Here is a 23,756-nt window from a genome sequence, read left to right on the forward strand (position 1 = left end):
TTTATTGATTTTAGAGAGAAAGGAAAAGAGAGAATGAGAAACATTGATGTGAAAGAAATATCCATTGACTGCTCCCTGTTCCTGCCCACCCACATCCCAACCCAGGGATCAAACCCACAGTCTTTTGGTGCACAGGATGACACTCCAACTGAGCCACCTAGCCAGGGTTGTGTGTTGATTTTTAATTCTGAAAATTTGTTAAGTGTGTTTATTAGCTCTAATAATTCTTTCGTAGGTCTTTAGGGATTTTTTAATACACAATTGTCTAAGAATAAAGATGATTTTACTTCTTTTTTTATTTGGATAGTGTTATGGGCTCATTTTGTGCCCACAAAATTAGTATGTTGAAGCCCCATGCCCCATTACCTCAGAATGTGATTGTATTTAGAGATAGGTACTTCAAAGAAGACATTAGGTGAAATGGGGTTATGTAGATGGGCTCTAATCCAATCCGACTGGTGTCCTTATAAGAAGAAGAAATTTGGAAACACAAGATACATAAGTACAGAGAAAAGCCCATATGAAGAAACAACAAGAACACAGCCATCTACAAACCAAGGACAAAGCCTCAGAAGAAACCAAATCTATTAACACCTTAATCTCAGACATCTGATTATCAGAACTTTGAGAAATACATTTCTGTCATTTAAATACCTTAGTATGTGGTGTTTTCTGATGGCCACCCTAGTGAACTAACATAGATACCTTTCTTTTATTTTTGAATAATGATATTGACCCTCTAGGAAATTATGCCTTGCCTTTTTGTGCACCAGAGACCAATACCAAGTCTGATACAGGAGCCTTTGTGACCTAATGAGGCCCTATATCAGTCAGGGGCTGAGATGTGGCTAATTTTAAGAAAAAATATATATACACAAAATTTTATTGTTCAAGTACACTTATCTCTATTTCCCGACCCCACAACTCCCCTCACACCTCAGCCATTCCCACCTCTCTCTCCTTCTTCCACCCCCTTGGTTTTGTCCATGTGTCCTTTATAGTTGTTCTTGAAAACCTTTCTTCACTTCCCCTGCATTATCCCCTCACACTTCCTCTCTGGTTACTATCAGATTGTTCTTATTTTCAATGTCTCTGGTTATATTTTGCTTGCTTGTTTGTTTTGCTGATTAGGTTCCAGTTAAAGGTGAGATCATATGGTATTTGTGTCACACTGCCTGGCCTATTACACTTTGCATAATGCTCTCCAATTCCATCTATGCTGTTCCAAATGGTAGGAGCTTCTTCTTTCTCTCTGCTGTGTAGTGTTCCACTGTGTAAATGTACCATAGTTTTTCAATCCATTCATTTACTCATGGTCACTTAGGTTGCTTCTAGCACTTGGCTACTGTAAGTTGTAATGCTATGAACATTGGGGTGCATAGGTTCTTTTGGATTGGTGTTGTAGGAATTCCAGCATGGAAGTGCTGAATCAAAAGGCAGTTCCATTTTTAGTTTACTGAGGAAATTCCATACTGTGTTTCATAGTGACTGTCCCAGTCTGCATTCCGACCAACAGTGCACTAGGGTTCCCTTTTCTCCACATCCTCTCCAACTTTTGTTTGTTGATTTGTTTATGATGGCCATTCTGACCAGTGTGAAGTGGTAACTCATTGTGGTTTTATTTTTCATCTCTGATGGCTAGTGATGCTGAGCACCTTTTCATATGTTTCTGGGCCCTCTCTCTATACAGAGAAGGTCCTCCTTGGAGAAGTGTCTGTTGAGGCCCTTTGCCTATTTTTAAGTTGGGTTGTTTGTCTTCCTGGAGTGGAGTCGTGTGAGTTCTTTATATATTTTGGAGATCGAACCCTTGTCTGAGGTATCATTGGCAAATATGTTTTCCCATATAGTTGTTTCTCTTTTCATTTTAATGATGTTTCCTTTGGCCACATAGAAGCTTTTTAATTTGATGAGTTCCCATTTTTTATTCTTTCCTTTATGTCCCTTGCTCTAAGGGACATGTTGGTCAAAATATTGCTGCATGGAACATCTGAGAATTTCTTGCCTATGTTCTCCTCTAGGACTTTTATGGTATCACAACTTATATTAATTCTTTTATCCACCTTGAATTTATTTTTGTGTATTGTGTAAGTTGGTAATCAAGTTTCATGTTTTTGCATGTAGCTGTCCAGATCTCCCAATACCAATTGTTGAAGAGGCTATTTTTACTCCATTTTATGCTTCTTCCCTCTTTGTCAAATGTTAATTGACCATAGAAGCTTGGTTTTATTTCTGGGTTCCCTATTCTGTTCCATTGGTCTGTGTGTCTGTTCTTGTGCCAGTACTTGGTTGCTTTGATTACAGCAGCCTTGTAAAACAGTTTGATATCAGGTATTATAGTCCCTGCTACTTTGTTCTTCTTTCATAAAAGAGCTGCAGCTATTTGAGGTCATTTATGGTTCAAAATACAAATTTTTGAAATGTTTGTTCTATATCTGTGAAATATGTCATTAGTGCTTTAGTAGGGATTGTGTTGAATTTATACATTGCTTTGGATAGTGTGGACATTTTGATGATATGAATTCTCCTAATCTATGAATCGTGTACATACTTCCATTTGTTTGTGTCTTTCTTAATTTCTTTCTTCAGTGTTGTATAGTTTTCTGAGTATAGGTGTTTTACATCCTTGGTTAGGTTTATTTCTAGGTACTTTACTTTTCTTGTTGCTACATCAAATGTGATTTTTTTCTGATTTCTGTTTATATTTCATTGTTGCTGTACCAAAATGCCTTTGATTTCTGAATATTGACTTTTTATCCCTCATTTTTTCCAATTCATTTATTAGGTCGAGTAGTTTTTTGGTGGAGTCTGTAGGATTTTCTATGTACACTAACATGTCATCTGTAAACAATGACTGTTTTGCCTCCTCCTTTCCACTTTTGATGCCTGTTATTTCTTTTTCTTGTCTGGTTGCTGTGCTTGGACTTCCAATACTATGTTGAATAGGAGTGGTGAAAGCAGACATCATTTTCTTGTTCCTGATTTTAGTGAAAAAGCTTTTAGTTTTTGCCCATTGAATATGATGTTGGCTTTAGGTCTCTCTTATATGGCCTTTATTATATTGAGGAATGCTTCATAAATAGAGTTTGAGAGTCTTCCATCTTTTTTAATTTTTTTGGAATAGTCTGTGAAGAATAGGGGTTAGCTCTTCCTTAAATGCTTTATAAAATTCTCCTGTGAAACCATCCAGTCCAGAGCTTTTGTGTGTTGGGAGATGTTTTTGATTACTGCTTCAATTTCATCAACTGTTATTGGTCTGTTCAGGCTTTCTACTTCTTCTTCATTCAGTTTTGAAAGATTATATATATATACATATATATATATTTTAGAAAATTTCTCATTTCACCTAGGTTTTCAAATTTCTTGGTATATAGTTCTTCATAGTAATTTCTTACAATCCTTTGTATTTCTGTGGCATCAGTTGTATTCTCTCTTCTTTCACTTTTGATTGTGTTTATTTGGGTCCTCTTTTTTTCTTGATGAGTCTGCTGAAAGGTTTGTCAATTTTATTCATCTTTTCAAAGAACACAGCTCCTGGATTTATTGATCCTTAGAATAGTGCTTTTAGTTTCTATGTCATTTAATTCTGCTCTGATCTTGATTATTTCTTTCCTCTACTTGCTCTGGGCTGTCTTTTTTGTTGTTCTTCGAGTTCTTATGTGCATAAGAGGTTGTTTATTTGAAATGTTTCTCTCTCTCTCTCTCTCTCTCTCTTTTTTTTTTTTTAGGTAGGCCTGTATTGCTATGAACTTCTCTCTCAGGACTGCCTTCGCTGTGTCCCATATGTTTTGGATTGTTGTTTGATTTTTTTCCTTAATCTCATTCTTGGCCCATCATTATTTATAGCATGCTATTTAATCTCCATGAGTTTGAGTGTTTTTGAGTTTCTTGCTTGAGGTTAGTTTCTAGTTTCAGTCCCTTGAGGTCTGAGAAAATGCTTGATATGATTTCAGTTTTCTTGAAGTTCTTGAGGCTTGTTTTTTGTCCCATCATGTGGTCTGTCTTTGAAAATGTTGCATGTGCATTTGAAAAGAATGTGTACTTTGCTTGTTTTGGATGAAAGGATCTAATCTATCTATCTATCTATCATCTATCTCTAGCTATCTATATATCTATCCATCTGAAATCATTTAAGTCCTTTTGATATAGGACATTGTTCAATGGTCCAATATTTTTGTTGATAATTTGTAATTTGTTTGGAAAATCTATCCATTTTTGATAGTGGAGTGTTAAAATCCCCTATTATTATTGTGTTGCTGTCAATATCTTTCTTGAAGTCTTCCAAGATTTTCTTTATGTATTTGGGTGCTCCTATGTTGGGTACATATATATTTATAATGTTTATGTCTTCTTGATAGATTCTTCCCTTGAGTGTTATGAAGTGACCTTCTAGGTCTCCTTTAATGTCCCTTTTTTTGAAGTCTATTTTGTCTTATATGAGCATTGGTACCCTGGCTTCTTTTTTCCTGTCCATTTGCTTGGAATATTTGTTTCCAGAACTTCACTTTTAGTTTATGTAGGCCTTTATTTTGCAGTGGGTATCTTGTAGGCAGCATATGTGTGGGTCATGTGTTCTTTTTTGTCTTTTAAAGTATATTTTAGTGATATAATATTGCAGTTTTACCAATTTTTACCCCTTCCCCCACCCTTAGCCCTGTACCATCGAACCCTCCAGCATTTCCTCCCCTTAGTTTGTTCATGTCCATGGGTTGTACATATAAATTCTTTGAATTCTCTTTTTCCTATACCACTTAACCTCTCCCCATCTATTTTATGCCTACCAATTATGCTTCTTATTCCCTGTGCCTTTCCCCCCTATTGCTCCCCTCCCCCACCCCACTGAAATAACTCCATGTGATGTTCATTTCTCTGATTCTGTTCCTGTTCTACTTGTTTGCTTAGTTTTCGTTTTTATTGTTTTTCTTTTCTTTCACGTTCAGTTGTTGATAGTTGTGAGTTTGTTGTCATTTTACTGTTCATAGTATTTGATCTTCTTCTTTTTCTTAGATAAATCTCTTTAATGTTTCATATAATAATGAAGAACTCCTTCAAGTTGACCTTATTGGGAAAGCACTTTTTCTGCCTTTTCATTCTAAATTAAAGCTTTGCTGGATAGAGTAATGGGATGTAGGTCCCATTAGATTTAGGTCCTTGCCTTTCATGACTTTGAATACTTCTTCCCAGTGCCTTCTTTCCTGTAAGGTTTCTTTTGAGAAATCAGCTGATAGTCTTATGGGAATTTCTTTGTAGGTAACTGTCTCCTTTTCTCTTGCTTCTTTTTGGATTCTTTCTTTATATTTAATCTTAGGTAACTTAATGATGATGTGCCTTGGTGTGTAACTCTTTGGGTTCAACTTCTTTGGGACTCTCTGGGATTTGTGGATTTCCTGGAAGTTTATTTCTTTCACCAGATTGGGGAAGTTCTCCCTCATTATTTTTTGGAATAGGTTTTCAATTTTTTGGTCTTCCTCTTCTCCTTCTGGCACCTTTATAATTCAGATATTGGAACATTTCAGGTTGTCCCAGAGGTTTCTAAGAGTCTCTTCATTTGAATTCTTGTTTCTTCATTTTGATCTGGATGGGTGTTTATTTTTCCCTTTTGTTCCAAATCATTGCTTTGAGTCCTGGCTTCCTTTCTGACACTGATGGTTCCCTGAATATTTTACTTTATTTCACTGTGGGTATCCTTCATTTGTTTTTTCACTTTTTGACCAAGCTCAATCAGTTCTGTGAATGTTTTGATTACCAGGGCTTTAAATTCTCCATCAGATAGGTTGGCTATCTCCTCATCGCTTGATTCTCTTACTGAGGTTTTGGTCTCTTCTTTCATTTGGGCCATTTTTTTTTCTGGGTGCACCTAAGTTGTAAGGGGGTGGAACCTTATGTATTCAACAAGGCAGAGCAACCCTCTTTATTGTCTTGTGGCTCTGCCTGTAGGGGAGGGACTAGAGAGTGGACAGTGCAGCTCAGCTACTCGTCTCTAGCACACTTTTCAATGGACTGTCTTGTGAGACTGGGAGTTTCTTCCACTGCAGCAACCACCTTAGTCCACAGTCAACTGAGTCTTCATTTCACCTTCAGTCAGTCCCACCCACACAGCCTGCCACCTTGCCACAGCTGGCACCACCCACCTGGTTCACTGCCTTGCTGGTTTTTCTGAATCAGCCTAAGTGGTTCACTGCCTTACCAGTCTGGTTGTTCTGGTTGATTTTTTTCTTTGATTCCTTGGTTGTTGGAGTTCTATGAAGTTTGATTTTCTGATGCTTTTGGTTGTTTATTAATTTTAGATTGGTTCTTATTCTCCTTTTGGTTGTGCGAGGAAATAAAGGGTTTCTACCTACACCCCCACCTTGGCTGGTTCTTCTCTCTGTTCAAGGTTTTGAGGCTTCTTTCTCTCTCACTATTGTTCAGTTGTTTGTTCTGGGTAATCTCTCCACCATTTAGTTGTACTTCCAGATTGGTCCTGGGTGGAGGTTAATGGGGTTTCCACTCACTCTTTCACCATCTTCCTTTACTGTCTGTTGGTGGTTTCTTTGTTGGTAGGTTCTCTCTTCCAGAAGGTATAGTATTCACAGCTCCCACCTACTCTTTTCTGTGATCAGTTGGAGGGGGAAGGAAAATGGATTAAGACAGTGGGAGTGTATTCTATGGGATTTAAAGTACCAATGTGCAGAGAAAAGATAGGAGATCCTTTGGATAAGTATAGTGTTAACCATGATATTTCACTCCAGTAGCCACTTTTTAGGAAAGGTGGAAAAAAGATAAGCCTCTTATTAGCAGGGGGAAGTCTAGTGAGTTGAATCCAGAAAAGAGTGAGCTTGTGGAAGGTCAGATTATGAGATATAGTAAGAGTGAAGGGTAGAAAATAGGCTTAGTGTGTGAGAGAATAAAGTTAACCACAGAGGTAATAAAGTTCTGGAAGACAGTGAACTGAGCTAAGATCCAAGAGGGTTGCTGTGTAGTATTTGCAATTGTATGGAACAACAATTATTTACAATAATACTGGGAAAATAATCATATTACAGAATCTATGTAATCTGAATAACAAGAATAGGAAGCACATGACCTAGAGTAGTGAGCTACTGGAACACAAGTGAAATGAAAGAAGGAAAATTAAAAATACACTGAAAGAGAGAATAAGGAAAACCAGTCGAATAATGCAATTAAACAAACAAAATGAAGAAAACTAAACAGAAAGAAGAGAAATAAAAATACTAATAAAATAAATGAAGTAAAAATAATAATAATAATACAAATAAACAATAACTTGCAGGTTCTCTGGAATAGCAAAGTGAAATTTGTCTCAGTTTCTCAGTTGTTGGGATGATCCCTCTTTTGGTCTGACTCTGGTCCTTTCACAGATCCAGATCTTATTGTCTTACTTGGGGCGGGGGAAAGGAAAGAAAAAGAAAAAAAGCTTCATGCTGGCTTTAAACTAGCCAAGGGAGTTCTGCTGGTCTTCCAGGCTCCAGCAGAGCTAGTGGGTTGGGTTTCACTTTACTACATCTTATGGTTTTGAGCTGATGGCAGCAGGTCTTGGCTAAACTCTTCACAGTTGCTCATCCTCCAGCCCAGTTCCTCAGTTCACTGCCAGGTCCACAGTACCCTTCTGCTCCAGGCCTATGCCTTCAGTACACCAGTTGCACCAATTAGGGCCACCTTCCAGTTCTTTGCTGTCCTAGGTACTAGGCACTCTCAAAATCTCTTCAGGGTAGTTCGGACCCCCTCTGAGTTAAGTCTTTCTGGGGACTGCTAACTCCCTGACTCCTACTGCTCTCCTCTGCCAGGGAGCACCTCCTCTTTCCTCTTTGCAGGTAAGTCCAACCCCACACAGGTGCAGGTGCTGGCCTGTGGGGCACGAGGCCTCAGCTGCTGTAGTGATGGGGGTGGGGGCACAGCCACCAAGGTGGCCTTGTGGCAGGGAGAGTAGGGTCATGGCTGTGGTAGTGGTTGCGGGGGGGGGGGAGGCAGGGTCAAGGCTGTGGCAGCTGCCAGGTGCAGCTGGCAGAGGCGAGGATGGCTGCTGAGGGAGAATTCCTTAAATAGCCACCTAGAGCCCTTTTTTTGGGCAAATTCCTTCTGTTCCAGCCTGCAGCTCCCAATAAGCACCTAGCCTCTCACACAGCCTTACTTTCTAACCAGACTGGAGAGTATCGGGGTCAGAGTCTGTTAGGGCCCAACTCTTCTCCCTTCTCCAGGCATCTTCCAGCTCCCCCATTTCTCTGGTAATGACCCAGCCAGCCTCCACAGTCTCAGTGGGTGAACATTGCCTCTGTGTTTGCCACCTTGTTTTTATTCACGCGTAGCGACTTCAAGCATCCAGGTCCATCTGGCACTGCTCTAACTACCCTGTTTTGCAAGGGAGCCCTGTTTTGCAAGGGAGGGAGCCATTGACCTGGCTCTCTTTTGAGAATCCTGTGGCAGGCCTGCCAGGCCTGGAGCTGCAGCTGCCCTGGTCCACAAGCTGGTCCCAGGGACCTTATTGTCCCGAAGCACTCTCCTTACCATCTGATTTTTCAATGTCCTCTGTAGTTTTGGCCTCCAATCATCACATATGCTGGGATACTGTTGGCTGTTCAGTCTATTCTTCAGAAGATTGGCTGGATGTTCCACTTGTGAATAGGGAGAAGTGGACTCTGCTCCCACCTATCTCACCACCATCTTATCTCTAATTCTAAGTAAATATTAAATTGATTCTGCTCTAAGCTATAGAGGATCTGCTTTCCTTGATCTGTGACTTCTCACAGGGAACAGTCTGTCCTCAGTCTTCCTACTTATACATCCAGACTCTAGAGTATAAGGAAAATAGTGTCACTCTGAGAGAAAGGTGCCAAGGGTGCATCCTTTCATTGTTGCATCTTCTCTATGATTGTTGTTGGGTCATATACCATGTCTCTTTGGGGACTTATATGTAGAGTTAAGGCCTTGACTAGAATTTTTTGAGAGAGAACTTATAGGTCTTACACTCGTATGAGGAGGAAATCTTATTCTGAGAAACGAAGGGTTTTTTTTGTTTTGTTTTGTTTTTGTTTTTTGTAAGGGCTGGCCAGGTGGGACAAGATACTAAAGAGAGAGAGTCCTCTTCTCTTTTCTTCTCTTGGTCCCTGAGCCAAGTCTGTTCTTGCCATTTTAGGGTAACTTTTCCCCTCGCTCCATGACCTTCACCACTTCACAGTGGACAAGTAACCTTGATGACAAGGCTCACTGAATTATTCTTCTTAGTGATGATGGTACCCATCCCTTCTTCCTTGTTATTGTCAGTCTTGGTGTTGTCTGTCATCACAAGGATGACTGCATCCACTCTTGGGTTTCCTGACCATTAGGGATTATGTCTCCTCCTCTCCCATAACAGGCCTTCAGGCCTCAGGAGGCCCCAGCCTTGCTTGAACCACTACCCAGTAGCATTAAACCTAGAAAAGTGGTAGATAGCCCACTCTGTGCTGAAGTTGATTTTCACCTTCAGAAAAGGGGGATCTATCTTCTTGGACCTCCCATGGCACCACCTTATGCCCCTTGGTAGAGAACTGAATTATGTCTCCAGTGTTATTTCTCCTTCTTGTGAAATGAGAATAAGATATGGGCCACCTACTCCCAGAGGTGGCCAATCCAAGAGGTTGTAAACGTAAAATGAAGAAAGAACAGCTTGGGGAAGATGGTTTTTCCAGACACAGCCCTTTTCCAGGGTCATTTGATTTCCTGGTATGGAGACAACCTTCCATATGAGATCACCCATTGGTGTAAGAATAGGAAATTCCTCTGTGTGTGTGTCTGAAGGATGAAGTAGCATTTTTCTGTTAGACTAAATCACCCTTCAATTTGACTGTGGCTTGCATATTCACAGCTTATTTTTACATTCATGATTTTTCTCTGGGTTTGAATCCAGTTCTCACCCCCCTCATAGGTCTGACTGTAAGAGCTACTTTTATGTTGTCTCATTTTCCACATCTATAAAGTGAGGATGCTAATACCTGCATAAAATGAACTAGTGGTTGTAGATATTGGACATGGAATGTCCCAGGAAATTCATCCTAAAAAGCTAATAAAATAATTATGTACAAGAATGTTCACCAATGAATGACTTATTAAAGGGAGTAATTAGAAACAACCTAAATGTTTAGTACTATGGGATTTGTTAACATCTGTTGAGGTTCATCACATTGTAAGAAGTCAAGATGTGGTCCCTACAAATGATGATGCAGGTATATTTTCAGTGACATGAAGAGTGGATGCAGTCATCCTTGTGATGACAGCCAACACCAAGACTGACAATAACAAGGAAGAAGGGATAAGGTATCATCATCACTAAGGGATGCTCAGAAGAGATTTTAAATTTATAAAGATAGATTATGAGACACTTTCTTTAGAATGGTCTTTCGTGGAGGGGCCATATTAATCATGCTAGTCACTGTTTCTTATGCACATATTTCTTCTTTCCCAGGCCCCAGTGGTCAGCTTTGTGTCAGGGACCCTGGCCTCATTATGTTGATCAGACCACAAATGGATAGCTGAACCAACCAAATTCATTCTGTTGAGAACAGGAACAGAGTCCTGGAAGAAAAACACTGCTCAGTACAAGTGCTCTTAGATAGGATCACTCGAAGAGGGAGGCAACTGGGGCAGTAGAGAGGAAAGCCCACAGGCCCAGGGAAAGACAAAGTGAGGGAGACAGAGAGAGAGAATGGCCACTGGGATCCTTATCATCGTCATGAAGCTGAGCTGAATTTCCCTCCAGCTTTATTAAAAGATGCTTTGTGTTCCACTAAAAAAATTCCTTTTTGTTTGACATAGTTTCTATTCTTTGCAATCAAATGAAGACTGTCAAGACATGAACACATATGGTTAAAATCTTTACTGCTGGGTAGACATATTTCACATAATTTAAATTATTTTTAACTTCTCAATATTTCTGTCTTTTCTACAATGATTATTTATGCATTACTTGTATTAAAAAAAACAATGGGAAGGGTATCCACTTGGAAAATTGATTGATAGCTTTTTATGCAGTTAAACTTTAACTTACCAGCAATTTCACTCTAATGTATTTGCCTGAGAGAGAAAGCAGCATATGTCTATAGAAAAACCTTTGCTTGAGTGTACACAGCAGCTCACTTTACAATGGCCTCAGCCTAGAATGGACCAGTGTTCATTTGAATGAATAAACCAGCTATGATGCATACATACAGTGGGATATTACTCAGCAATAAAAAGAAATGACCTACCGAGGGTGCAAAACCATAACACCAACCAAAAAAGCCACACATGGAGGATAAACATACTGTATGTTTCTGTTTATGTGAAATTTGGAATAGCTGAAGCTTATGTATGGTGGCAGAAAGATCAGTGGTTTTCTGGGCAGGGATGATGATATGGGTGATTTTGAAGGGACATGGGGAAACTTTTGAGTATGATGAAAATATTTAATATCTTAATTGTGCTGGTGGTTACACTGTAGTATAGGTTTGTCAGAACTCATTGTATTATACACTAAATGATCTAATTTATTGTACCTAAATAAAACCTTTATAAAATAAAAAATTAATTACAAAATGAAATAAAGTAAGCAAAACACCTGGGGGGAGACATTTGGTCATTATTAGTTGCTAAAATATCTCAGCATGAATTAGTTGGATGTGAGTGACCAATCACACATGGTCTAGGACAGGTACACTGGTCTCAAGATGGAGGTTAGGAAGGGAGGGAGAGTCACTGCAGAGATACAAAGGAAAGGGGTTGGTGTCATGATCATGGGTCCTTCTGGGTCACCAGGCAGGTCAAAGAAAGAATTGGAAGCACACTAATTATGGAGAGAAGCCTGAGGATAAGGAGACCTTTCATGGGCCACACAGTACATGGTGTCAATACTCTCCTGTATCCCTCCCATTCACCAGTTCAGGGCAAGCAGTCTGGCTTACCTTCCAATAGCCAGAACCTTGTGTGTCTGTGCTAAGAGCTTAAATAGGCTGTGGAAGTTGCTGCTGTACAGAATTAAAGTATTGGAGAATTAATACTCTTCTCACTGAAGAGCTGACCTCAGAAATGACTCATGGGAGTAGGGCAACTTAGAGGCACATGTCTATACTGGCTCCTAGTGTTCCAAAAGAGACTGAACCTCAGTTTCTCTCAGTGGAAGCCTTTTTATCAGCACATCTTGTGTAGGCCATCTTTTCTTGTTTTTCTACTTTCCTACTCCTTTATCCTGGGATCAAATAACTTATTTATGCCCAGAGCCTTGTCTTGGATCTGCTTCTGAGTATATCCAAACTGGATCACATGACCAACTTTAGCTTCTTTTGCCCTTTGTACTGTGCCTGGAGACATGGACTTATGCTGTGACATGGGAGGCTGCTCTGGGCTAAATGTTTATGTGCCCCCAAAAGTCATATGTTGAAATCTATACCCCCAAGGTGATGGTGTCAGGAGGTAGAGCATTAGGAGGTGATTAGGAAATGAGGTTGGAGTCATCATGAAGGGGATTAGTACAGTTATAAACAGCTGGAGTGCCTCTTGTGGGGGCACTGGGAGAGTCTGCCCTCTGAGAACATCTGTCTAGATAAAAATTGCTTTCAGTTAGGTGCTGCTGTTTAGAGTTATGCAAAGAAAGGAAAGAGCCTGAGTGTATTAACAAAGTCCTTCAGAGAACCAAGTCTGCTGTGATGGAATTGCTGAAATAATTTGTAGCATTTAACAAACATGAGAATGCAAAATACAACACAAAATGAAGCAAAACAAAACCTGAAGCTGCAACGTATTTGATGATAGCTAGTTTCCTTCTCTTGAGTTACAGATGGCCTGGGAAAATTCCATTTGTGAAGACAAGATATCCTCAGAGGTTCTTCCTCAGAGTGACAGGTTAAGTTGCCTCCTGCATATCAACACATATACACTCCAGGTGTCAAGATGCAATTTGTTTGTCTTTAGTGAAGAGAGTCAGTGACATACATTTAGACATGCCAGATGTTATCTACTTGTAATTCTCGATTAGTGTTTTCTAAAATAAAATTTCTAGAAAAATAAGCAAAGAGTGACAGAAAAAGGCTCTTGTGATATTGCTTATTGATTTGACTTCTCTGGACTACTTGACTTCCATCTGCCTTCTCAGCCATGGCAGTAGCCTGCTCACTATGGTCAACCTGGAAGTGACTTGCCCACATTATGGCTGTCTCCACCTAACTTCTCTGTGTTTGCAGCTCTTCCCAGGGCCACCAGAGGCTGAGCTACCCACAATCCAGGTGGTTGACAGCCTGGGAACAGCAACCAAACCCTAAGGGAACTGGTCAGCATTCTTCCAACACCCTTGCCCTCGATTGGAGTAACACTGAAGCTTAAGATTTGCACAGTTGCTGGAGTTCCTCTAGGAATTAAGCTCATTGCCAATCTAATACCACTGGCTTTCTGACCTCCATCATTGGCTGCTTTCTTCATTGTATCACCCCACCCACTTCCATGCCAGATGCCTATTCTTCCCACATAAATTACCTGTTCAGCCCGTAACCTGGATTTGGAGGAACCCAAAGCAAGGTACACTGCTCTGACTTAGTTTTCTAAAACAGGTCTGACCATGTTTCATCTGGTATCAAACACCTGGATGGTTTTCTCACCATTTCTAGAGAAAGAACAAAGCTCTTTTTTTGATGCCTAGGACCTTTTGTCATTTGTTCCCAAATTTCCCTATGAACCTCATCTCATGCCTGCATGCTAATGGCATTCCAGGTGTCCCTTGAATCTCTCTGGCTCCTGTCTGCTTCTGCACTCTGCACACTCTCTTTGTCATAAAAAATTGGTGCTTTTGGCCTGGTGGACCCAACTCAAGGGCCATCTCCTTTTGTGATCTCTTCTGATTTCTCCAAAGGTCCTGTTGGTTTCTGTGTGCTTACAGAACTTTCATCACCTTCACTAGTGCCTTGTGGACTGGACTGGTCTGTCCCTGTCCACTGGGACATGGTCTAAGTCCTCATATATCTCTGGTGGTAATGAAAAGAGGTGACTCTTCATAGCATTTTATTTTAAAGGAAGAATAAGCAAATAGACATGTATCCTGTTCTCCATAAAATTACAAAATTGTCTTTTTACAACATTAATTCAAGTCTTGCCATTACTCACTTGATTGTGACTTGTCAGCACACTGACACATAACTAGCACATATAAGAGATGCCATGACCTGGCCTCTGCTGCATTCTCCACAGGCTTCCCCATTGATGCCCCTGGTACTGCTCCACTGGCTATACCCACTTTCCTTCTGTTTTTACTGCACCAGCTTCCAGGGGCAATGGACTCCTTGCTTCTCCATGAAGAAAAACCTGTCCAGCACAGCTAGCTTCACCCTAACACTGTGTCAGAGGTCACAATTTCCCTGGCCATCCTGGCCAGAAGGCACCCACACCAGCTTCAGTCACATAACCCTGTGTGATGTAAGTGCTACAGCCCAACTGCTTCTTTGTTTAGTTGTTTGCTTGCTTGTCATCTGCGGACTAGAACATAAGGCCTATGAGCATTGGGACTTGTCATCTCTGTGTCCATTCGCAGTATCTATTACAGTGCTTGTCTGGCATGTGGAGAGGCATGTTAATTTCTCTGCCTTTTGACCCAGCAAATCCACTTCTGGGATTATACCCTAAGAACCCTGAAACACCATCCATAAGAATCTGTGCACGCCGATGTTCATATCAGCACAATTTACAATAGCCAAGTGCAGGAAGCAACCTAAGTGCTCATCAGTAAATGAATGGATCAAAAAACTGTGGTGCATGCACATGATGTAATACTACGCAGCAGGAAGAAAGGAGCTCCTACCCTTTGCAACAACATGGATGGAACTGGAGAGTGTTATGCTAAGTGAAATAAGCCAGGCAGTTAAAGACAGATAGCATATGATCTCACCTGTAAGTGGGACCTAGTCAACAAAGCAAAACAAGTGAAATATAACCAGATACATTGAAATTAAGAACAATCTGACAGTAGGGAGGGGATAATGGGGGGAAAGGGGGAAGGGATTTCAGGAACAATAATAAAGGACACATTGACAAAATCAAGGGGTAGTGGAATTGGGAGGGAGGTGAGGATGGCTGGGGTTGGAGAGTAGTGGTAGGGGGGAAATGAAGACAACTGTACTTTAACAACAACAAAAAAGCATCCATGCATCCAGTGATAAAATATAACCCGTATTGCACTCAAGTCCCACTGTGTGTGACCCTTAGGTTATGAGAGAAATGTTCCAAGTTTATAAATTGAAGTACATTTGAAAAAGTCAAGTGCAGTTTTCAGACACTGTTCTGAAATATATTAAAGAGACACCTCCATCTTTAGGAAATAAGCAAGTTACAAAAACATCAGGCATCACCTGAGTGATCAACTTCAAGCCCACAACTCTAGCATTGTTTGCCATTGACTGGAGAAGGCCAGCTGTTGCCTGGCCTCAACACACTCAGATATCATTGCCAGTGAGTAGAGGTCCCTGGGCAACTTGTAGGGTCAAAGCTTCTGTCACCACTTTGTTCTGAGCACTGTGACTCACAGTTGCTAACATTCCACATGAGACAGGCACCCCAGCCCTGTCACCGTCAAAGACATTTTATCCTCACTGGACAGGGCCAAATCAGGTTTGTTCTGAAAAGAAATTTTGTATTTCTTTTTCTTCAGAGACACAGAGTGCTAGAAAATTAGTTGAAAACTAAATTTAAAAAGCCACTCTTTGAAGCTAAGCATTACACTGAGGAAGAACACAGAGGAAAGGTCTGGGACAGAGATGCAACAGTGAATAAAGTGAGAAAAACAGAAGAGGAAGAAGGGAAAGAGGCAAGAAGAGAGGAAGATGGAAAGAGAGAGAAAGGAGAATGGAGGTTGGGACAAGCCACTTTTCTAGAGTAAAGGGGAAAATCATGAGCCACAGACACAGATATTTGATTAATTGGGATGGATAAAGGGATAATGTTTATATTTCAGGAATGTGTGCTCTTATTCTCACAGCTTACAGCTTTTCCTTGGAAAACATCCCAAATGGCCAACTAGCAAAGCAACCAATGTCCACCCCCTGGACAACCTTTCAGCTGCCACCCGGAAAGGGAGATGGCCCTCATCCTGGCTGACTAATGGCAATCTTCAAAGGAGATGTTTCTGTAAGGTCCAGAGATGGGATATTATCTACCATTTAATAGGCAACAACTTGTCATACTTGTGGGTGAGAGCCAGCTTCCCCTCTGGCAGGAGCCTACTTGACTGGCTTGAGTTTTCTTTCCCTCGAATTCTTACTGTTCTGCTACCAGACAGGCTCTAGAGAGCAGGAGAGAAAAACAAGGAGATTCTAAGTCCTGTTGAATGCATGGAGTGGTTGGCTGGAGCTGGCAGTTTCCTGTGGCCATGGGGACTGTAATTTGCTTGAGTTCCTGCTGCTGTAGCCTGTGTGTCACCTGGCTGCCGCCACTCAACCAGCAGGTGCCCACCAGGGCAGGTGAGAGAAAATTTTAGTATTCTTCAGGGCAGTGCTCTCAAACCTGTTACTCATCAGAATCATCTGGATTAAATCTAGATGTACATGCTGCTACCCAGGATCGAGAAATCAGTCATTGGGGGTGGGACTCAGGTGTAGCATTTTGCAAAACTTGCTGGGTGATGTTGGCATACAGACAAAGTTCGAGTGCAGACAGACTGTGACTCATGACTTGGCAGGGAGGAAGAACTGAGATGGCTTTTCTAGATCATGAACATATCCCTGGGCCCTGTTTACATCACTACCCTAGTGTTTCTCAAGTTTATTTGCCTGTCTCTCTTCTCATTCAGGGCCACAGTTCTCCTTGGACTTAGGCAGAACCTTCCTCTTTAGATTTCTTGCTTTGTTCCTCATGTCCAACAATGTCACAACCATTGATGCACCCCTCCTTCCCCCTAGCTTAATAAATTTCAATGACCTCTCCTTGCTTTTAAGACAAAGACAAACTGGTAAAAATGGCCTCCAGGTTCTGGCCTCCCTCACAGCCTCTGTCTGGTCCATCCTCTTTCTCCTGCAGCCACAGTGACCATATCTTTAAGTTTTTTGAGTTTGCCAGCCTTGTCCGACTTAGGAATTTGAACATGCTGATCCCCCTTCCCAACGCTCCATTCCACTGCCAAAGCCATTTTTCCTTTTGATATCAGTGTGGCATCATGTCCTCCAACCACCCACAAGAGGCAACCAGAGGGCCCCAACATGGACCTTACAGCCTTTCTCACTATGTGTGGGTGTGATTGCTTGTGCATGTATGTGTGTGTGTGCGTGTATGCTCACACATACACACATCTGGTTTTGTGATCTGCACAATTCTCTGGCTGATGTGCCAGCTCTGTGATAGCCAATGTGGTGTCTGTTTGCCTGCTATTGTATCCCCAGTACTTTGTATGGAGCCTGGCTCATGGTAGATACTCAATAAATATTTGTTTAATGAAGAATGGGGAGGCACACTGTTTGCCTCCCCTTCTCTAAACCACCTGATGGGTATGTCTGGTCTCCCATTGCCACACATTTTACCTTGGACACCACCCATTGCCTGTAGGGCTCACGCATGTCTTTATGTGGTTCCTTTGGACTGCTGGCAGAGGTCTAGTGAGGTAACACTGCTCCTTCTTTATAGCTGTCAGCTTTAGGGGCTGAGGGCAATATGTTCTTTCTAGTGAGGACACTGCCCTAACCATGCTTCTGGGGCTCTCCTTGGGCCAGCCATTAGATTTTTGTCTCCTTCTTTGGGGTGTTCTCCCTGGGCATAGCATTTATTCTTGAGTGTTAGATCTACTCTTTGAAAACTGTCAAATATATGATCGCATGTCAAAATGGGGGGTAACACTGATTGGCTGTAAAGGATTTGGGGCTTATGTATGGGCACAGGGGTGATTCCAAAGTGAAAAGGTAAAACATGTACACTGTGGACTTCCAACCAAGATGGAAGTGAAGGTAGATGTACTTTACCATCTCACACAAATGAAGGATAAGAACAAATTTAAAAGCAAAGTCCACCAGAACTTCCAGAAAATCAAACTGTATGGAAGTCCAACAACCAAAGTATTAAAAAAACATTCATTCAGACTGGTGGAGACAGGAAGCTGGGGCAGAGAGGATGCATGGTAAGGTGGTGGCTGGAAGACTGGGTGGGTGAAGCAGCGGCTGGTGGACTGGGCCATCCCACATTCACATGCATATAAACTGAGAGGAAAACTAGGGAGACAGAATGCACAAGCAAGGGTTCCAGGGAAATAAAGCCTCAGTACCTCTGGCTGTAAAAATCTGCAAATTGTGACAGTGAGAGAAACTCCAAGCCTCACAAGAGAGTTCATAGGAGAGATCCACAGGATCCTAGAATGTAAACAAGTTCACACACCCAGGAACCAGCACCAGAAGGGCCCAATTTGCTTGTGGGAAGTGGGAGAAGTGACCAAAAGCTGGCAGAGAGCTGAGTGAGTGGCATTGCTCCCTCTCTGACCCCTACTCCACATCACCACAACACAGGCTCTGCTGCTTACAACTGAGAGGCATTCTGAAACAAACAAACAAAAAAATGTGGCCCAAATGAAAGAACAGATCAAAGCTTCAAAAATAGAACTAAGCAATAAAGACACAGCCAACCTATTAGATGCAGAGTTCAAAACACTGGTAATCAGGATGTCACAGAAATGGTTGAGTATAGTCACAAAATAGAGGAAGAAATGAAGATTATGAAAAGAGAAATAAAGCAAAATATACAGGGAACCAATATTAAAGGGAAGGAAACTAGAAATCAAACAATTTGGAGGACAATAAAGAAATAAGCATTCATTCAGAACAAAATGAAGAAACAAGAATTAAAAAAAAAATGAAGAGAGGCTTAGGAACCTCTGGGACAACTTTAAACATTCCAACATCTGAATCATAAGAGTGCCTGAAGGAGAAGAGGAAGACCAAAAAATTGAAAACTTATTTGGAAAAATAATGAAGGAGAACTTCCCCAATCTGGCAAAGGAAATAGAATTCTAGAAAGTCCAGGAAGCCCAGAGAGTCCCAAAGAAGTTGGACCCAAAGAGGAACACACCAAAGCACACCATAATTAAGTTATCCAAGATTAAAGTGAGGAGAAAATCTTAAAGTAGCAAGAGAAGAGGAGACAGTTACCTACAAAGGAGTTCCCATAAGACTATCAGCTGATTTCTCAAAAGAGACCTTACAGGCAAGAAGGGGCAGGAAAGAAGTATTCCTATTCATGAAGTCCAAAGACCTACATTCAAGATTGCTCTATCCAGCAAAGCTCTTATTTAGAATGGAAGGGCAGCTAAAGTGCTTCCCAGATAAGGTCAAGTTAAAGAGGCTCATCATCACCAAGCCCTGATTCTATGAAATGTTAAAGGGACTTATCTAAGGAAAAGAAGAAGATCAAAAACTATGAACAGTAAAATACCAACAAACTCCCAACTATCAAAAGCAACCTAAAAATCAAAAACAAACTAAGCAAGAAATGAGAACAGGAAAAGAATTACAGAAATGGAGATCACATGGAGGGGTATCAGCAGGGAAGGGGAGGAGGAGAATAGGGGAAAAGATAGAGGGGAGAATAGGGGAAAGGTTACATGGAATAAGGAGCATAAATTTTAGGTACAAAATAGATATGGGGAGGTTAAGAATAGTATTGGAAATGTAGAAGCCAAAGAATTTATATGTATGACCCATGGACAAGAACTAACGTGGAGGGAGTGCTGGTGAAAGGGGGTTGCCGGGTAGAGTGGAGTAAAGGGAAAAAAACATGGGATAACTGTAATAGCATAATCAATAAAATATATTTAAAAGAAGAAAAACATTGTAAAAAAACATGTGCACTGTGATTTTTTTTTTTTTTTGTAGTTTTCAAAAAACTACAAGATCCTCACTTCAGAGGAAACAAGCCACACTTGGCAGTGCAGCCACCGCGTGCTGGGCACTTGCTGGTCATTCTGATTCTCATTCTGCTCCCTTCACAGGACACTGGCACAAGACCCAGTGTGTTCCTCATGACCAGCCAGGGCTGCCCCCCTCCTCCTCTTCAGAAAAGGCCTTCTTCATCTTTCAGGGAGGGTGAAGATAAAGTTTTGGGAGAGGTCCTCTATTCTTGCCTTGTTCCTACAGAATGCTTCGGATTCCCATCAGGTGATTTCCAAGGGCTCTGTCAAGCCTGGCCAGCAGAGGGCAGTCTCCTACATCTGGGGATCAGAAAACAAGTTGAGCAGGCTCTCAAGGCCTCTGTTGTTCTTGTGGCACACTTTCAAAGCTATCTTAGCCACAGTGAAGGAGGGGCCTATCAGGAGCTTTCAGAAGGACAGTGTCCCCAAGGAAATTTCCCAGCAGTGACTTTCTTCCTGAGAAGGGGTCCTGCAGGTAGTGCTCCTAGAAGCTAGATGCCCAGGTACACCCTTCACCACTGCTTCTGCCATTAACCCTGGTCCATAGCTCAAGACCCTTTGTCCCAGGAACAGACCAAGATCCATCTGTATTGTATATCTGTCTGTGGGTCATGGAGGCTAGGAGCTCTCTGAGGCTCAAGGAGAGCTCTCTGATCTATTCTCCATGTTTTCCATGGCATGGGGGTGGGAGTGCAGGTGGGGCCACGGCAGCCCAGGTGACCACGTGTTCAGTTGACAAATGCTATTGAGTACCTACAACTTAGTGGCTACAGAGCCAGGCACTGAGTGAATCAAAATATTCAGGCCTGCACTTCATTCTCCATGGTGTCTGGGGGGGGGGACAGATATTCAACATATATTTGCATGAACTACTGTAAATTACAAATATGATGAATACAACAATAACAAAAATGGTACTGTGAAAGAATAACTTGAGGTTCTACTTTCTCAGCGGCAGGAGGACTGGTCAATGAAACCCTCCTTCTTTTGAAGATAAAATGCCAGGGCTTGACCTCACTTGTCCCAAGATTAACACCTCTGAACCTGTTGTCCCTTTAGCAGATGTCCTGGCTTCACTCTCCCTGCAGAGTAATTGTGTTCACCTTCCAAAGCCTAAGTTAAAACCCTTTCCTGCTGTGAAACTGTTTCTCCCATCCACTTCATACACCTGCAGCCAATTCAGTTCCACAGAGGCTCCTTTCACTCAAAAGAGTACTACTTTAATGGGTAATGTACTGTTTTAGTAAGACTGTATGTAGAAATATTGACTTTGGATCATTCCTGTGAAATAATATCAAATTCAGACATGCTTTTATCTACTATCTCCAACAATTTTCAGGAGCTTAATGCCTTAAAAAAAGAAATTAGAGGGGTGGACATGGGAGGGAGGTGGGGAGGGCTGGGGGGTGGGCAGGGATGGGGGTAAAGGGCAGAAAACTATACTTAAACAATTATAACAAAAAAATAAAAAAGTCTTTTCAGCACTCTTTTCTGGTGATGTGACATATATTACTCTTCTTTCTGCATGTTGAGTGTGAACTCCTTGTGGAAGGGTATTGTATGTTATAGAGGGTCTGGATGTCTCAGGATTACCCAGTCCCTTCATCCATTATTTATACATTGGGCTCCTATGCACCAGTCCATGTAGGGCCTTGAAGGTAACATGGGTGAGCCAAGATAAGGTTAAATTTGCACAGATTTCAGGGAACCACCTGTGTGAGGGAAAATGTGGAGGGAGCCAGGAAGCTTGATTCTATCATCTCAGCCTGGGATTAAGGAAAGCTGAATCTGCCAAAGGCAAACATCTATCTTAATGTCACATGTTTGCACAGACATTTCCTGTGCTAGTGCTCACATGCCAGTATTGCTCAAGAACTTCCAACTGCTCAATCACAATGTGTCCACCCTGTGTGGAATCTCTGTAATCTGAAAACAATGTAAGTCCCTGCTTTGTCAGACACCAGGTTGGGGTCTGAAGAGGATCCTTTAATGCAGTACAGGGTATCAGGAGCTGGAAATGGCACCTGTACCTCCTGTATTTGCCTCATTCATCTTCCCTCAACCATCTATCTCCAAAAACCTGCTAAGGTGCCAGCTCTGATGGCTTCAGGTAGGGGTGGAACAAAAGCAACCTGAAACTTTGAGGACACTTATTTGGTGACATAGTTTCCCTTATGAATTTCCACAGGCAAAGACCCTGGAGCATTCCATCCCACAATCTTAACACCTATGAAAACTCATGGTGAAGGTTCAGGTTGTGCCACTCTCAGTCTCAGGAAGGTCCTCCAGGGCAACATATCCCCAGGAAAGGAGACTCTGCAGGAAGGGTCTGCCTGTGAGTGGAGGAAGACACCCGGGTTGGTATATGTGAGGATTGGCTTTTCTTTGCAGAAACCTGCAGAGTTGGCCAAGGAAGTGCTATGGCAGCAAAATTTATTCACATGAAAAATGCCATTTCCAAACTGTATCCTCTTCCTCTTCCCTCTCCAAGGCATCACCTGAGAAGGAGAGTTCTGAATGTTCCATCTCAGCCTCATCTTTTCTCCCCAGGTGAACTCTGTGTTAGGTGGTCAGGACTGTGGAGAGAACAGAGAAAGATGAGCCTGAATAAGCAGAAAGACAGAAAGGGAATGAGAGATTTGCTTCCTGGATCAGCCTCTGAGACTGTGTCTGTTTTGAAAAATTTAGGTAATGAGTAAGGAGGAGAGACAACTTCTTAGCCACAGCAAAATGCTGATAGAAGCAGACAGTGGATTACAATATGACAGTAATCCGAATTTTTGTCATTTGAAGTGAGAAGCTGCAGAATTCTAGAGAAACAAGAGGATCAGACAGTTTTAAGAAGTGTTGCTCTGGTGTGTAAATTGAATTCCCTTTGGTATTCTAGGCATGAGTAAAAACTGAAACTAACTTTTAGTGCTTTCTTGTTTTCCTTATTTCACTGGGCCACATGAAGATCCAGTTTACATTTGGGTCACACACACACATGATATAGAAACATAGCTCAGAAATTTACTTTTCAGAAAACAACTGAGATTAGTCATTATAACAATCAATTGTTCATTCACCTATTAAGCAACATATCTCTTTCAAAGATGGATTAAAATTCAGTTTCATTCAATTTATTGACTCATTTATTCTTTCCTCTTAGGTAACGGCATTTTACTCTAGCTATCTTTAAAAGGCATGCTGCCTGAGCCAAGGAGGTAAGTCTCCTCTCTGCTTTAATTTCCACAGTGAACCTGCTGCAGACATAAATTGTGAAAAGAGATACTCTTTCCTCATCTGCTATAGACAGACACAAAGTACACCCAACCCTGTCAAATTAAAGCTGTTTTACAGGGATCCTATCAGCTCTGGGTGAGAGGAATTCAGACCAGTATGGCCAAATACTCCGGCACTTGTATACAGAACAGTTGTCCCTGCAGCTGAGAGCTGACGTGTCAGGAAAAGTAAAACCTTTGGCAAGATGGATGAGCCTCCCTGGCTCCCCAAGAGTGTCTAATTACCCAGAGGAAAGGCCAACAATGGTGACTATAAATTGTCCTTGGGAAACAATATTAGAAATGTTGTCCCATCCTCTGTGCCCAAGCCAGGCCTCCCTGTTCTACCCAAGCCTGCAGATCTCAGACCTTGTTCCCTAGGCCAGGAGTGGCCTCCTTCTAAGCAACCCCTCCCAGCATACCACCCACACTTCCTCGACATTTCCCTTCTTTAAATGTGGCCTCACCCTCTTCCTGTTTTCCTGGTCACTAAGGAGTCCAACCCAGGGAAAGGAAATGTTATACCAAACACTTCTTTGCCTTTACTTGTGCTACCCTCTTTAGTACTAGATCCAATTCATGAGGGGAAGAACTACCTCAGTGTTTAAAAAATGGAATACAGTGCACCA

The 23,756-nt window shown here is 41.6% G+C and overlaps 1 long non-coding RNA gene across 1 annotated transcript in view; it reads left to right on the forward strand.

The window, feature by feature from the left end:
• The window catches only part of LOC128627124 (uncharacterized), a 152,764-nt gene that overhangs the window by 126,691 nt on the left and 2,317 nt on the right, over nucleotides 1-23,756 (forward strand). Inside the window, exon 3 of the long non-coding RNA XR_008391238.1 lies at nucleotides 23,016-23,070. This is a non-coding gene — a long non-coding RNA (uncharacterized LOC128627124). The remainder of the gene's footprint in view (nucleotides 1-23,015; nucleotides 23,071-23,756) is intronic.

The sequence above is a fragment of the Artibeus jamaicensis genome, unplaced genomic scaffold (genome assembly GCF_021234435.1).
Source record: "Artibeus jamaicensis isolate MK-2021 breed Jamaican fruit bat unplaced genomic scaffold, CSHL_Jam_final contig_320, whole genome shotgun sequence".
NCBI classification, from domain to species: Eukaryota; Metazoa; Chordata; class Mammalia; order Chiroptera; family Phyllostomidae; genus Artibeus; species Artibeus jamaicensis.